Source organism: Myxocyprinus asiaticus, chromosome 18 (genome assembly GCF_019703515.2).
Source record: "Myxocyprinus asiaticus isolate MX2 ecotype Aquarium Trade chromosome 18, UBuf_Myxa_2, whole genome shotgun sequence".
Taxonomy (NCBI): Eukaryota; Metazoa; Chordata; class Actinopteri; order Cypriniformes; family Catostomidae; genus Myxocyprinus; species Myxocyprinus asiaticus.
In genome coordinates, this window is record NC_059361.1 from 30650158 (window position 1) to 30665851 (window position 15694).

The 15694-nt window shown below is 41.3% G+C and overlaps 1 long non-coding RNA gene across 1 annotated transcript; it reads left to right on the forward strand.

The window, feature by feature from the left end:
* Nucleotides 1-13380: 13380 nt before the first annotated feature.
* On the forward strand, nt 13381-15144 carry LOC127455925 (uncharacterized). Its single transcript, XR_007899758.1, has 3 exons — nt 13381-13511; nt 13615-13710; nt 15042-15144. It is a non-coding gene; the product is annotated as an uncharacterized LOC127455925 (long non-coding RNA).
* The last annotated feature ends 550 nt before the right edge of the window (nt 15145-15694 follow it).

Below are 15694 nucleotides of genomic sequence, written 5' to 3' on the forward strand. Positions count from 1 at the left end.
AAGCAGCTGCTGTAGCAGCTCCTATCCTGAAGGAATGGCCAGAATACACTCGAGGGGAGAGACCGCAGTATATTAGCGTGTCGGAAAGATGAGATGCGAACCAGTGGCGAGTCATGGGTCTCCCGAAGATATAATAAATATGGGAGAGGCAGCTGAAACGTGAGGCTGTGACTTAAGGTAATTTATCGAGGTGTATGGGCAAAAGGAATTATCGGGAATTTTAGATATTGATATGGAGTGACCATGATCTAAACTATAATTTTTTGAATGTTTAAGAAAAAGAAATATCAGAAAAGGTTAAATGTCGAAAAGGCAGGAAAACTATCAAATATGACGTGAATTCACCATAGCTCAAAAAGCTGTAAAATACTATGAGAAAAAACTGCTTCTAAAAGAATGTCAAAGAATTGAAAAAAAAAACAACTTGCTCTGAGAGTGGAAATAAGGAGGTGTAGAAAGTGACAGAAAGCCGTTTATCTAGGAATTTTTTTTCTAATAACTCTTAGAATTAGCTGGATGGAAAGGAGAAAAGACTGGGGAATTCAGGTGAATGACATCTAGCTTGAAACTGAATGCCCGCCGGGGTGAGTGGATATAATTTTGGAGCATCTTGATGTTTGCTTTGGTGAGGAGGGTGCCATGTCCAGCCTTGAATGGGATTAAAGTATGTGAAGCGAAAGATGTGATGTTTTAAGTCGAAGCTCTGATAAAGCCCGTAAAACCAGCAACACGACGCATGGTCCATGACATGTAAAGCTTCAGTTGACTGAATATTCAGTATCTGCTAATCCAGCACGGTTTATCATGAGTGAACAAATCTTACCTGCTGCTAAATGGAAGCTGCCCTGACTGCAAATATATTAACAGTGAAATGATCGGAGAGCAAAATGCTTTGCAACTTTTTTTTAAATAATGCATTTTGGCAAACATAGTTGTAGAAATAATGTAGAAAGCATTATGAGGAAGTTTATGTCTTATCAGCCGATACAGAAAATAAACTGTAGCGGAATTTAAATAATGAGAATTTGAAATTTCGAACCTGTGAAAAAACTAATCCGTCACAGTTTTCTCCAATGAATAAACAAACCTTACTTACCTGCTACATATAAAACCTCAAACTTAACCATAGATATTACTACATGGTTACTATTACTAAAACCAAGTTACCATATGGATATTACAGTAATCCTGTAGTAAAACCATGGTTAATTTTTTAAAACCTTAGTTACTGCCAAAAAGAAGAAAAAACATGTTTACTACAGTCGTGATTACTATGGTGATACAATATTACTACAGTAAATCTATGGTAGTTTTCATAAGGGTGTCATTTATTAACGAGGATTAAAGATCTTTATCAATGTTTTAACAGCTCTGAATTTAAATAACCTGTAAAAATGGTCACACAAGCCCATTAAAATGTCACATCTAGGTTTGTCATTACTTAGTGTGAATAACTCCAGATGCTGTTTTTCTGTTATACCTCAGGAAAGCTTTCTTTGAATGAGTGCTATGACTGAAAGGGTGAGCGCTGTCTGACTGATAGTGTATTTTAGTATTTCTGCACGGCAAGATGAGCGGAAGAAAAATAGTTCCGGTGCCATGCAACTATAGCTAATATAATTATTTTATTTCCACTTCGAAGATTATGAGATGCATTAATATTCATGTTATCTAAATAATAACATCCCTAGTTAAAAAACAAAACAACTTAAGAATCAGTATTTTTTTTTTGTGAGGATCGATATTCTTGATACCACATCAGTATCGGAGTATCGATACTTTAGTATTGATCCGCCCATCCCACCCCTGTTTGACTGAGCATAAAGGCAGCCAAAGGCATTGTGCTGGTAATGAAATGAGCTGTTGAAGAACGGAAATGTAATGAGCGGAGCCTGCCGCTAGGTGTCAGAGGCAAGCAACAACAGTGGTGCTTCCATATTTGGAGAACGCGGAAGTAGACGTATAAGTAAGAAACACTTCGTGATTTATGTGCGATAGGAGTGACCAACAAAACAATGCATCATCTTAACTGAAAGGAGTAATAAACCCCGTATGATATGTACTCGTGCATCACGGCATGCATGAATTACAGATCTTGATTCCTGTTAGGGGTAAACTCAGGCATGCAACACAGTGACTGAATCATGCATTGTTACCCGCCATGGCACGGCCATCACGCTGTGAAACGCGTGATTGCCAACCATGAACTATGAGAGCCGAATGCTCTATAGAAATTAAATATTGCCACTTGAATGTGATATTGATACAGATGAGGGTTGTGATGAACAGACAACAATGACAGCAGAAAGCCCAAGAACCTTAAACCATCCTATAAATATGAACTGATGAATATGATAGAGAACTTAGTGTATTTCTGATGGGGATCAGCTGCTGCCTTAATGCAACGATTTTGACGGCCTTCCAGCACCACGGTGGCTCGACTGAGGGAGGTCTTTTACATGACTGAGATCTGGATGAAGATCCTGATTTGCTGACTGTTTACGCCCCGTATGTTTGATGAAAGTTAAGATGGAGCGGCGGCATCGTCGAGGAGGTAAGGCTGCATCCCAAGATGTTATGTGAGCTGGTTCACCTGTGGTCTGGAGAGATTGGGATTGATGGAGATGCCTCGTTAACATATCTATTATTATTCCAAGGGGGGCAATCCCACTGAGACTCCGGAATGCCCACTTTAGTCCAGTCATCCGCAAATGTACATTGTTTCACCCATGGGCCTATACTTTCCCATTCAAGCATTTTCCCTTTGGCCAATGCTATATGTGGTCTGGCATTGGGTACCCTATACTGCTTCTCTTCTGTGAGGCTGGGCAGCCGGACTCCAACAGCACACTTATCCTTAGTCCAAAACAACCAATCTGTTCAACCAATGAGACCTCACTTGATTTTCAAACTAACTTTTCTCACACTGCTCGTCTGGCCCTTCTGATACAAATGCTGTACAATGCAAAGAATCAATCTCCATAAAGTCAGTTCCTTCTTGTTTCATGTGCATATGTGCCAGTTTTACAAACTCACTTCCTACTCTGCTCTTTATGTCATTGTGTAGTTGCCATTCATAAGCATATAACAGTGTGTTCATGTTATATTTTGCCATCATGTTTTCTGGTGGGTCAACAATTTCCTCCCTGGCCACAACTTCCCCTGAGGAACCTGCTACCAAACTGATGCCCAAAGTGCACATTAAATCGCGGCCCAACAAATTTATTGGACAGCAGTCAGGCAGCAAGAAGGAATGTTCCCTATTTGTCACTCACTCAACGTTGTGTCGATGTAGTGACACTATGGGTCACTCTTGGGAGCCCCAAACACCTCTGCTTTTTGAAAAAAGGCCAATGGAAATTGGCGAGTGGAATTTGCATGCGGGTATAAAAGGAGCTGGATTTTCAGATTTTATTCGGATTTTCACGGAGGTGAAACGGACGGCACTGAACTTGGGCGGGCGCCTGGCGAACTGAATCACGTAGCTGATGTAGGGCTTTACTGGTTGTTTAGATCAGTGTTACTATCAGAAATAATTGGTAATTATTTCTGTAGTTATTAATCAATATTTAAATTAATTAATTGGATCTAACTCATTAAAACCTCATATGGGACTCCAGTAAATATAGTGTGCTACGTTTAGGAGCAAGTTTGGTTATTAGCAATAATTAATAATTATCAAAAATAATTATTAATTACAAAAATCAATAGAACATTGATGAGAATCAATGTTAGCTTTTTTTAATCCTTTAAAATCAACACTTATCAAAGATAATCGTTAATTGTTAACATCGATGAAACATTAATTACAATTAACACTAGCTTATTGATCATTCAAATTCAATCAAAGATAATTATCAGTCATCAAAAATCAATAGAATATTAATAAGGATTAACACTGACGGGGCACCACCCTGGAATCAGGAATTAATAACCAAATATTAAAACAGTCTCAATATTAGATTGTTTTCTTAGGAAAATCGACATCCGAAGAATATCGATTTTCGGGAAGAAAAAACAATGAATGAAGGTTTGAATCCGAGCACTGACATCCCGTCAGCATGACACAGGCGTATGCAAAACAAACCAAAACACTTCTCTTTGTAATATAAACAAAGCTTATTTATGCAGTAATATCAATTAATAATTAATACAATGCAGTCAATAAACTTCCGACTTACAACTACAAACTAAACAGTGATATGATTAGATATGGAAATAAAAATAATCCTATAACACATAAGGTGTGTGTGTGTCAGTGTGGTTAGTGAGAGAGAGAGAGAGAGAGATTATTAAGTGACAGCCCGAAAGCTGATTTCGCGATAGCTGGAGATAAAGCAGCCGTGTTCATCACTCAGAGACGCGGTTTTACGAGCGGGGCTCGTAAAAGTCCCTTGTTATTTGACTCTTTAATGGATGAACTCAGTTGCTGTCTCACCCGCGATGGCGAAAATGCACAACAGTCCAATTTGGTTGGACCACAATACAGCAAAACAAATTTGTGATAATTAATACCCTGAGTATTAATAATGAGCGGACATGGCGGTCCATAAACTATACAAGCAAAAACCTTGAAACACAAGAATAACACGCTATAATATTCTATCTCTGCCCAGACGTAACCTCTTACTTGAATCGCATGAGGACACAGGTAGAATGTGTTTTCCTCCGTCCTTTAACTTTGACCCGGTTCCTTGAGGCTCGGGTGATGACGGGAGGCCGTTTTCTCGCGCTGTCGGCGGGCGGTACGGCTGTTGATTCTCGGTGGGCTGGCGGAGAACTCAGAAATGTCGACTTGATTGAAGATGGAAGAGAAATCTTTAATCTCTTCACTTCTGTAGGCCAACGGATGAAGATGCGAATTGCTCGGCGGTCTCCTTCGGATCCGTTAGTGTTTGGTTGAACACAGAGTAACCTCAACTCGTCCAGCGAGATGGAGATTGTATGGCCACAGTTTCAAGTCGGACATTACTTCCTTGTGCCACGAGGTTGCACCTGAGAGCAGCAAAAAGCTACGTCCGTATTCGGTGAACGAAGTCGCTGGAAGCCACTTTGGAAGCATTTCAGAATTATTTGAAGTCCTGATGATGTCATGTTTGAGGGACGTTCTGTGGTGTGCCTCATCCAATAGGAGTTGAGAGCTCGATCCTTTAGAGGGCAAGGCTTCATGGATCTGTAGTCTGTTTTGGACTCCCTTTGTTTGATTTTGGCACGATTTTTATCAGTAAAATTTACAACTTAGAAGGAGGGGGCTTGAGGAATGTTTTTGACTGTTAGGCCTGCCTTTGTCTTCTATCTGAATACATGAGGCCCAACACTGAGTCGGATGGTCCATGTCAGCCATCGCGACGGTTTGGAAAGCGCGAGCCACACGTCCAAACTCCGGGCGAGGGGGACCGAGGGGACAATCACGTCAGATGTACCGGTGGGTGGGGCCTTGCGGTGGGGTGGAGCCTGAGGCGCCACGTCGAGGGGGCTTGAACCCCGTGGCCGTGCGGAGTCCAGAGACATCCAAGAACTTACCTAGCTTAGAACTTACCTTCCCTCTCATGTGATCCTGAGACCCCGACTGGGCTTTGTGCCCAAGGTTCCCACGATCCCTTTTAGGGATCAGGTGGTGAAACTGCAAGCGCTGCCCCAGGAGGAGGCAGACCCAGCTTTGGCGTTACTGTGTCTGGTGTGTGTCTATTTGAACTGCACACAGAGCTTTAGAAGCTCCGAGCAGCTCTTTGTCTGCTTTGGTGGACAGCGGAAAGGAAGCGTTGTCTCCAAACAGAGGATCGCCCACTGGGTCGTTGACGGCATCGTGATGGCATATCACGCTCTGGACGTGCCGCCCCCCGTGGGGTTATGAGTCCACTCTACTAGGAGTGTAGTGGCCTCCTGGGACCTGACTAGTGGCGCCTCTTTGGCAGACATCTGCAGAGCAGTGGGCTGGGCAACACCCAACACCTTTGCAAGGTTCTACAATCTCCGGGTTGAGCCGGTTTCGTCCCGTGTATTGTCAGGTACGAGCAGGTAAGTTCTGGGACAGCTGGCCAGGTGTACCGCTTGCACATAGCACCTTTCCCCTCCCTTGAGGTGAAGACGTGCGCTTTTGACCCCTAGTCGTGTGCACAAGCTGTGATCCCTGGATGACTTTCCTCCTTAGCCCTGTGGCAGACAAGTTTGCGGAGAAACTCGGTGCCGGCCCAGTACGTGTGCTAATTAGGCCCTGTACTGGGGTAGGTGCTCCACATGTGCTGGTTCCCTGTAGGTGACCCCATGTGATATCTTCCGCTAAATTGTTTCCCTGTCGGTAAACTGCGTCTTCCTTGGGCAGAGGCCCCTCTGCCCCTGTCACCATGTTTGTAGAAACTCCTCCCCCCTTGGGTAGGACCTACCATGTGGATTCTCCACATGACATACTTCTGACAAGACTCGGTAAGACCATGTGATGCATTTCCACTCCAAATACCCCCCCCCCCCTTCTCTGGGTGGGGTGTGGTCTCCGTGGTGTCTTCCCCTTTGGAGTGACACCCCCCCGACGTAGACATTTATGGCCCCCAGTCGGTTAACAAATTCCACTCTTTTTGGGGAGAAAAAAAGAGGAAAAGAGGCCTCGGCTGGGCTAGCCTGTCCCTATTTGTTGGGCAGTCGACTTGTTCCCAAAGGACCATTCGATGCTCATAAGAGCGTTGGGGGAGGTTACGTGATGGCCTGGTGCACTGGCTACAAGGCACACAGCAGTCTGCCCGTCTCGCACCACCAGTCCACGTAACATAGTTCAGCTAGTTGTGGCGTCTTGTATAGGGACCCCTAGTGTCACTACATCGACACAACGTCGAGTGAGTGACAGATAGGGAACATCCTGTTTACTTTCGTAACCTCCGTTCCCTGATAGAGGGAAGGAGACGTTGTGTCCCTCTTGCCACAACTCTGAAGTACCCGTTGAAATGGCCGGGACCTTGTCTCGGCTCCTCAGCACAAAACCTGAATGAGTGGTTGCATACCAGCTCCTTTTATACCCATATGTCCAGGGGAGTGGCATGCAAATTCCACTCGCCAATTCCCATTGGCCTTTTTTCAAAAAGCAGAGGGGTTTGGGGCTCCCAAGAGTGACCCCTAGTGTCACTACATCGACACAACGTCTCGTTCCCTCCATCAGGGAAAGGAGGTTACAAAAGTAACCAGGATGTTTGATATTGACCTTTAAATTGTCAGTCACAGACATAGGTGTATAGTATTCTTTTGCAACATTCCCGTAACCCCAATTGTTTTTACAAATCTGCCACTTAACTTTGGCTTTGGGTTTAATTCCTTTGTCATTATGACTGACTCTGTGGCACCAGAGTTACCAAAAATGTGATTGGTATGTTTCCTACTGTCAATGTGAGTTTTGGCATCACCCTATAGGCCCCATCAGAAAACACGGAGTATAGCGTGTCATGCATGTGAGTGTAAGAGTTTGCTCATGTGTCAAAGTCTCTGGCTGGGTTTCCTCAGAAGTCACCTGATCCATCCCCAGCCCCCCCAGGAGTCAGTCAGCTTCAGTATCCTCATCCTTCAATAATCCTTTCTGTTTTTCGGACAGTCTCTAGCCCAGTGGTCCATTGCCACGCAGACGAAACAGCTGTCACTGCACTCTTGGTCATGTCCCCAGCCTCGTCATCGACCTCAACCACGTCCTCCTGTTCCTTTTTGCACCTGAGCCTCGAGGGCATTCAGTTGAGCCATCTGCAGCCTAGCTGCCATAGTCTTTTCCTTTTTTATTGACTTGTCATTCAGGTCCTTTTCGCTGTGCACAGCATATGTCTCAACATCATCCAATTGTCCTGTGTCGCAATCCACACAGTGGTCTCTAACATGAGCCCTGATATCTGGTCCTTACGACATTAACTTTGACAAACTGTCTTACAGCCCACTGTACACCTTTCCCTGGCATGTATGCGATGGTGAAGTCAGCTGCGGTTTCTCTGTATATGGTAATCCAGTGCTTACTGTATACTATGGAGGCAGTGGTGCGCTGATGGTGAGATGCTAGCTGATTGATGCTTCGTTGTGGACCCCAAGGTTGCCTTGTCTTGTGCTGCTTCATTTGATCGTTCATTCTGCCGATCTCCACGTCACCCAGTTAGAGCTGAGTTCAAGTCAGGATCATCTGAGTACTTCAGACACTGAGACAAGTTGTTAGCTTAATCTGTCCCTGCCTGACATTTTCTTTCCCTGATGTTTGCTTCTGTGAGCCAGTCTGCATATGCTTTCCAGTCTGCCTGAAACACTGCATGCTTTTTCTGCCTCCTTTTTGACATTCCTTCTTGTTCTTCCCTACTCTTCTTTTCCTTCTCCTCTATCCTTCTCTTAATTGTTTCAATTGTCATGTGCTGAAACTTCCTGTTTTTGGAAATCTGCATTCAACTATCCAGACTCGCAGTTGATCACAGCAGCCTGTGCCGTAATTAATTATCATGTATTTGCTATTTGGAGATCCTAGATCTGGTTCATCTCTTACAGCTCCATTTTATTTTTTACTATTGTTCGAACCCATTTTAAGCGATTCTCTAGTGGTCCCAGACCTGCCCTAGTAACCCGTCAGTTAAAATAATTTTATCAATTATTTAGAGTCCCTTTTATTCCAGCCCTGGTCTTTCCTTAATTAAAGATTTAAATTTCCCCAATTAAGAATCACAGTGGAATTTCAGCTGCGGTCCCAGACTGGCTATTCCGACCCTGGTCTTTCTTCAACTAAATAACAATTATAAAAATGATCATCTATTGAGAATCACAGTGGAATTTTCTTACCAGAAAGAGAATTGCTGCTTGAGTCTGTTCGCTGGTTCTTTATCCTTCTACTCCATGGATCGTGTGTCGATCCAACTCCGCCCTCAGGTTCCCGCATCTCATCCTCTTTTGTAGGGGAGGTTCGGGCTACAGGGATTCTAACCCCGACTGTGCACAGTTTTCATCGTTTGGCACAGAGTGCATTGCCGAATCAGCCGATGATCCTGCCCAAAAATGCCAAGATTGCTGGGAAATTCTGTAAAATAAGAGACTCAGAGGCAGAAAATGTCTTTCTGGATATTTAATAATACTTGCAAGTATGTCTCAGTCACCACACATAATTCAAAGGTTTCCACAGGTGAAGAGCTCTGAGCTCTTTGTGTCCTCTTGCCTTACATTCTGCCGGGTGTGGTTTCAGTGATACCCTGTACCAGGAGCAGACTTGCTCCTTTTTGCACTGACCACTCAGTGTCCATGCTTCGTCCATGCCTTGGGTGCGTGAACATCTCGTGTCTTATACTACTAACGCTGTTGCTGGGCAGAATAAGGAGGGAGAGGTCAACTAAAGGACACACACACGCTTTATCACCAAGCAGATTACAGAGCATCCACACATTATATGGTAAGGCAGGAGAGAGAACAGAAAGAGAGAACACAAAGTACCCAGAAGAGAAACAATAGAATACAAAGTCTTAATAATTTTCCATAACAATATACAAATTAATTACATATTTGCAAACATAAATATTTGTTGAGAAAGGTCCTCAAATAATGATAATTCAATAATGATTAAATAATTACTAAAATGCATAACATTATTAATGCAGAAGAATAAAGCATTGATAAGACAAAAAGTGGCTTTAGAAGGCAATTTATTGTTTATTTCCATATTTTTTAACATAATCCTATTATTGGCTTACAGTCCACAGCACTCCATTTTGCAATTGAATTCATCAATCTATTCAAGACATGTCAATGTACACATTCATCAGACGGATGCTTTTGGAGTGTCTCCCTTTGGTTGTGTCATGTCATAAACACAGCATTTTAGGTCACCGTGTCAAGTTAAACATAGTTTGAAATTTAGAAGAACACTTCTCGAGATCCCTGCATTTGGAAATGACTTTAGGTAACTTGGAGGTTACCTTCTAGATACAACCAAGCCTGAGTGTGGTTGGTTGTCTGTACAGCCGCGCGTTGGCTGTGTCTGCATGGTAACTCCCCAGCAGCCTAAGTCTCACGAGAGTCTTATTCGCAGTTACTAAGGTTAGGTTTAGGGTTAGATTTAGTGGTAGGGTTAAGGGTAGGGGTAGATGTAGGGTTTCTGTAGGACTCACCTGTAGGAAAAACACAGTGAGCAAACATCCACTGCGGCTCTTGCGAGACTTTAGGTAACAGTGGGGTTACCTTCTAGACACAACCCTTTGCTTTGCATATACAGCAGGAGTTTTGCTTACTGCCCCCTGATGAAAACAGGTGGTACTTCAAGCTTGAATTGTTCCGATTGTAGGAATATATATTACGGTCCAGGGACATGATTAATTGCATTAATCTTTTAAATGTGTTATTTTTTATATAATTAATCGCACTGTATTAACGCAATAAATCAACAGCCCTATATATTATATTATTTTATATATATCTTGTGGCTATACTTTTGAAACAGTGTGTATGACCGATATGGTAGTAGTTTTGGAAACAACCAGACCAGGTGCATGTATTAATAAAAACAAATAGGGTCAATTTAGATTTCATGTAGACTTTAAAAACATCAGTTGGATATTAGCATTTTGACAGTTGACGAAATTAGCATTTTCTCCTTTATTCCACAAGGTCATAATAATCAACAAACATCATGGTGGTTTGTTCCTCATCACCTGCCTGTCATGCTTCCATCTAATGTGCCAACCAACCTCAGGCTTCATGCAGCACTACAGCCACTTGAATGGCTCTCACTGTCTCATTGTCACAGTGGGTGGTGTACTATTAAGTTGGCTGGGTCAGCCAACATTACTGTATCGACCGCTGTACATGCAAGCTTTAACTACCCAACTCTGCCGGCAGCAGTCAGCTTGTTGTGACTTCTTACATGATCTGCTCAAATTTCTCGAGTTCAGGTTCACTTTGAGACTTCTCATTTCCAAATACCAGACTAAAAGGCTACCAAGACAATCCTCCTAACATAAAAAAAACCATCCTAAGCTGGTCGGTCAACTGGTGTCCCAGCCTGCCCAGTTGATGAGTGCCCAAAACCCCTCTAAAACCTGCTAACAGACCAGTCTGATTGATAAGCTAAGACCAGCAAACTAAATTTGACTGGTTTAAGAGTTTTTCTTTCAGCAGGGATGTGTATGCTTCTGTGTGTTCTAATAGGAGGGCGTAAGCACTGAAATGTGAAAAGTATGGATTTGCGTTAAAGCTCTTCGTATGGCAGAGCAATTTATCTTCTAGTGTGACAGGGTTGACCTACAGATCAGGGATCCCCAGTGTTGTCACAGTATAATTCTAATCAGGTATCCAAGAAACACACATACACTCTCTTTTTTTTTTCTCATCTTGGTGTGTGTCTTGGTCTCATGATGGATTGCGTGTCTTGCTAGAATTCTGATGCTTTGCAGGCCAGTGGGGAGGGCAAGTGGGCTTGCCTCTTTTGATCGACCTGTACTTTACTCTAACCTCTGTCACAGTCATTGAAACCCTTGCCTAAACATACAATAGTACTGCTATAATAGATTACAAACACACACACACACACACACACACACACACACACACACACATTTAACCATATAAATACACAGTGGAAAATTGTATTACTCACAGGTTGCCCTTTCATATCTCAGGAGACATAATGGAGTTTCCAGATATATTTAATTATACTGCAAAAAAATCTGTATATTTGTCATGTTTTCTTGTAAAAATATCTAAACATCCTTAAAACAAGACACATTTACTTGAGAAGTAAAATGACATAAGTCTTGTTTTCAGAGAAATTTCACAAATTAAGTGATATTCAGGCTTATAACAAAAAAAACCTATTTGCCAATAAGTTAAGAAAGATAAACTTGCTTTCTCTTTAATCTCCTGAGACCCGAGCATGACTGCTGTGTGCATTTTCCATTTCTATTTTTGATTTGTAACTAGCACCTAAAAAACAAGCAAAAATAAAATGTCAACATATGTGGACATCGGGACTGTTGTGAAATTTTAAATAATACCAAGTTATAGAAAGTCAGATTTTTTTTTCATCAAATTGTTTATGTTTCCAGGAGTGTTGGTTATTCATGTTTTTGAGATGTTACAGACATTACATCAGAAATTAGAATAATACATTCTGAGTCAAAGTAATGGCTAGCATCATCCAGTCATTGCCAACCATGTTAAAATAAAATTATTCATTATAAATTCTGAATCTATGTACTGATTACCATTGTCCCATTTCTGCCAATCATGTTGAGTGGTGCAAACATCATCTGCAGCCTGAAACTGAACATTTGGTTGGAATTTTAGGAGTGAATGCACTTAGCTGCATAGAAAGCTAATGGATGTCCCTTGCTCCCTATTTAGTGAATGACTTAACCTCCAGTGTGCTGTCTGTCTGCATTGGTCTCAGAACAGTACAAAATGCACCTTATTTTCATCTTAACTCTGTATAAATCCTCTGAAAGCAAATTTGTTTCAGTGTTTAGATGAACACATTGTTAATGTTAAAAGTTATTCAAAATGAGTAACGTTTTTTCAACTTTTCAGGGAATAATGTTCCAAAATCCATGCATGTGGACATCATGTTTATCAGCGCGCTGACGCACGAAACATGAATGAATTATTTAAAGCAGCATATCAAAAGAAACTAGAGAAGCTACTTTTTACACCCAACCTGGTTTCATTTAAAAAACTTAAAGAGAGGGGCCTGGGTAGCTCAGCGAGTACTGATGCTGACTACCACCCCTGGAGTCACAAGTTCGAATCCAGGGCATGCTTAGTGACTCCAGCCAGGTCTCCTAAGAAACCAAATTGGCCTGGTTCCTAGGGAGGGTAGAGTCACATGGGGTAACCTCCTCGTGGTCGCTATAATATGTGGTTCTCACAACTGAGATTTGTCCTCCACCACCCGGATTGAGGCGAGTTACTACGCCACCACGAGGACTTAGAGCGCATTGGGAATTGGGCATTCCAAATTGGGGAGAAACTTTTGTTTGCTCTGCTACTGTAGAAGCCCTTCACGGAAATCAACATCATGTTGTTGTGTCACATGAGTTTAACCCTTAAATGTCAGTCTAGAGTCTTGTGAACAGTATTCAGTCGATTTAAAGGGGTCATGAATTGAGAAATAAAATTTTCCTTGATCTTTTAACATATAAGAGATCATAGTACTATTGTATAAAAACATACTGTAAGTTTCAGAACTCAAAACTTATTCATTAGTTAAAAAAAAAAAAAAAAAAAAAGGCTTTTTTGAAACTAATATTACAAAATGACTTGTTTTCTACTTCCTCGTCTGTATTACGTAATAGAGATGAATACATCAGCACAAGTCAGCCTCTGCATAAACAGGTCAACGCCTACTTCTTCATCATTGCCTCTTTGGCCCACCCACAGTTTCGTGGTTAGAGTGTAGATGAGAGTAGGCACAGCAGGGCTAAACACAAGGATTATTGGAGCAACAAGAGGTTTGAGGTGCCTGTAAAGTTTTCAAAAAGTTGTACAGTGCCAGGTTGTTTGCATATGATTTCTAATGATCCTAACATTAGGTAAGAGTGGCTAATGTTTATTCTTAATGAAGTCCTGGATCGCATCAGTAAGACAGTGTTTGTTTGTTCGCTTCATTTTACTGTGGTTTCTTTTTCAAACAAGACTCAGCTTGACACAGACTTTGCAGATAGACTTAAATCAAAAGCTGATGCAGTGCCAGCTATATTGGACCCGGCAGTAATGTCACAACAGACAAGTGTGAGTCTTAATTCTATTGCTTCATATGTTACAGAATGTTAGATATGTACTGAGTATTTAATTGTTTTCACTAAAATTTCCAAGCTTAATTTTAGAACTAGCTGAATTTATGTTGTTTCATTTTCTTCTGATTTGATCCTAGTGATTTCAGTTGAACATGTGTATTAGTTTTAATGCGTGCTTTGCATATCTTGTCGCATCCAGCTTTCAATAATAACTGCCCGTAGCATTAGCATGTTGTCATTGTTTTACTTGAATTTCAGAGTGCATCACTTCAACAATCCTTTTAACAACCTACAAAGACCAATGTGGTCAAACTTTAATTTGAAAATATAGATTTATTTCTGGGATTCATGTAAGTAAACACAGACATTCTGCACTGTGTACCTACCACAGGGGTCTCTAAGCAGCATATATTTTCTTGTTCTGTGGGCATGATGGCACAATTGCCACAGATGCACCTATAGAGTATTGATAGCAATCTATTTAGACAGTTCTTTCCTTTTTAATGAAAACATGACTCATTGTAATGAACAACGTATGCGTTTGTCACTACACTGAATATATGATGAATGATGAATATATGAAGAACGACAGTGCGACAAACACCGGTAAGTTTTATCCTGTATATTAATGTTGTCTTCAGATGGTTCTCTTAAAATTCCTTAGAAAAATTAAAAAGACACAAATGAGAAATAAAAAATATCTCATTTGTAATTTTTTTTCCCCCAATGAGAGTATAAACCACATAAATGAAGACTAGCTAACTTTAAGGTTTTTACAGCATTTTACAGGCCTAAGAGAAGCTTGTAGTTTGATGTCAGAGCACGCTAGTGTGACGATTAATTCGAAATCTTGTTTATTCAGAGGTGCATGGACTATTCCACGTCAATCCATTTAAAAAAGATTGTGCCAGTCCAAGCATCCAAGTGTGTTTTGTGGTCGAGATGTTGTGTTCCTTGAAGCACAAAGTCACCACATGATCCATACCCAGTTCAATTTACCAGCGTGTGTGCAAAAGTTGAACACGCACATGACACTGCTGGAAAACGCTGCGGTTGTCTGTGAAGGAGAGTGCCGCACATCTGACGTCTTTGATAGAATCACACATTTCCATTATTTTACAGGCAGGAGCATGTAATGTCCTGTGTAGCAAGTGTAGCCCTGCAGTTATCAACCACTTTCCCAGCAATTACTCGACATTAAGAGAGATGACACGCCCGCAATTACACCAAAATTACACCGGTAACAGGCTCCAAGACTGCATGCTCACATCAAATACTCTACCCTTTAATTCTCCTTTCTTTTCTTACTTATTTACTTCTACAAAGAACCTGGTGACTTTGGTGCACTGAGATCTTCTAACACCCTGTAAAGAAAGAAAGAAATGGTTACAAAATATGGCCTGGAAAAGCTAATGGTTTTGGCAAGGTGAGTAAAAGTCAATCACAGCACTGCAATGAACCATACATATAACACAATCAAAGAATATAAATAAATAAGAATCAAATCAAATAAAAAAGAAGACTAAAACAAATTTGTAACACTGGAGGAAGTCAGCCTGAACAATAGTCAAGGTCAGGATTTGGCAAAGGATACAGTTTTAGAATCATGGCATTTTTTTCCCCTCCACACTCTTCCCCAAAATTATAAACAGAGACTAAGAAAGTCAAGCTGAAGCAAACCTGCCTTAAATGGATAGTTCAACTAAAAATTAAATTATGTCATCATTTACTCACCATTGTTCCAAAACCCATATGACTTTCATTTTTCTGTAGTACACAAAAGGAGATATTAGGCAGAATGACTACAGCTACAGTCACTATTCACTTATATGGCAAAAAAGATGCAATGATAGTGAGTAGTGACTAAGGACATCATTCTGCCAAATATCTCCATGCTATGTGATCAAAGACTACCGATTTTGCACTATGATATAAATCTATTAGGATTCCCTTAAATTTGTCTCGGTCAGCTAAATGCT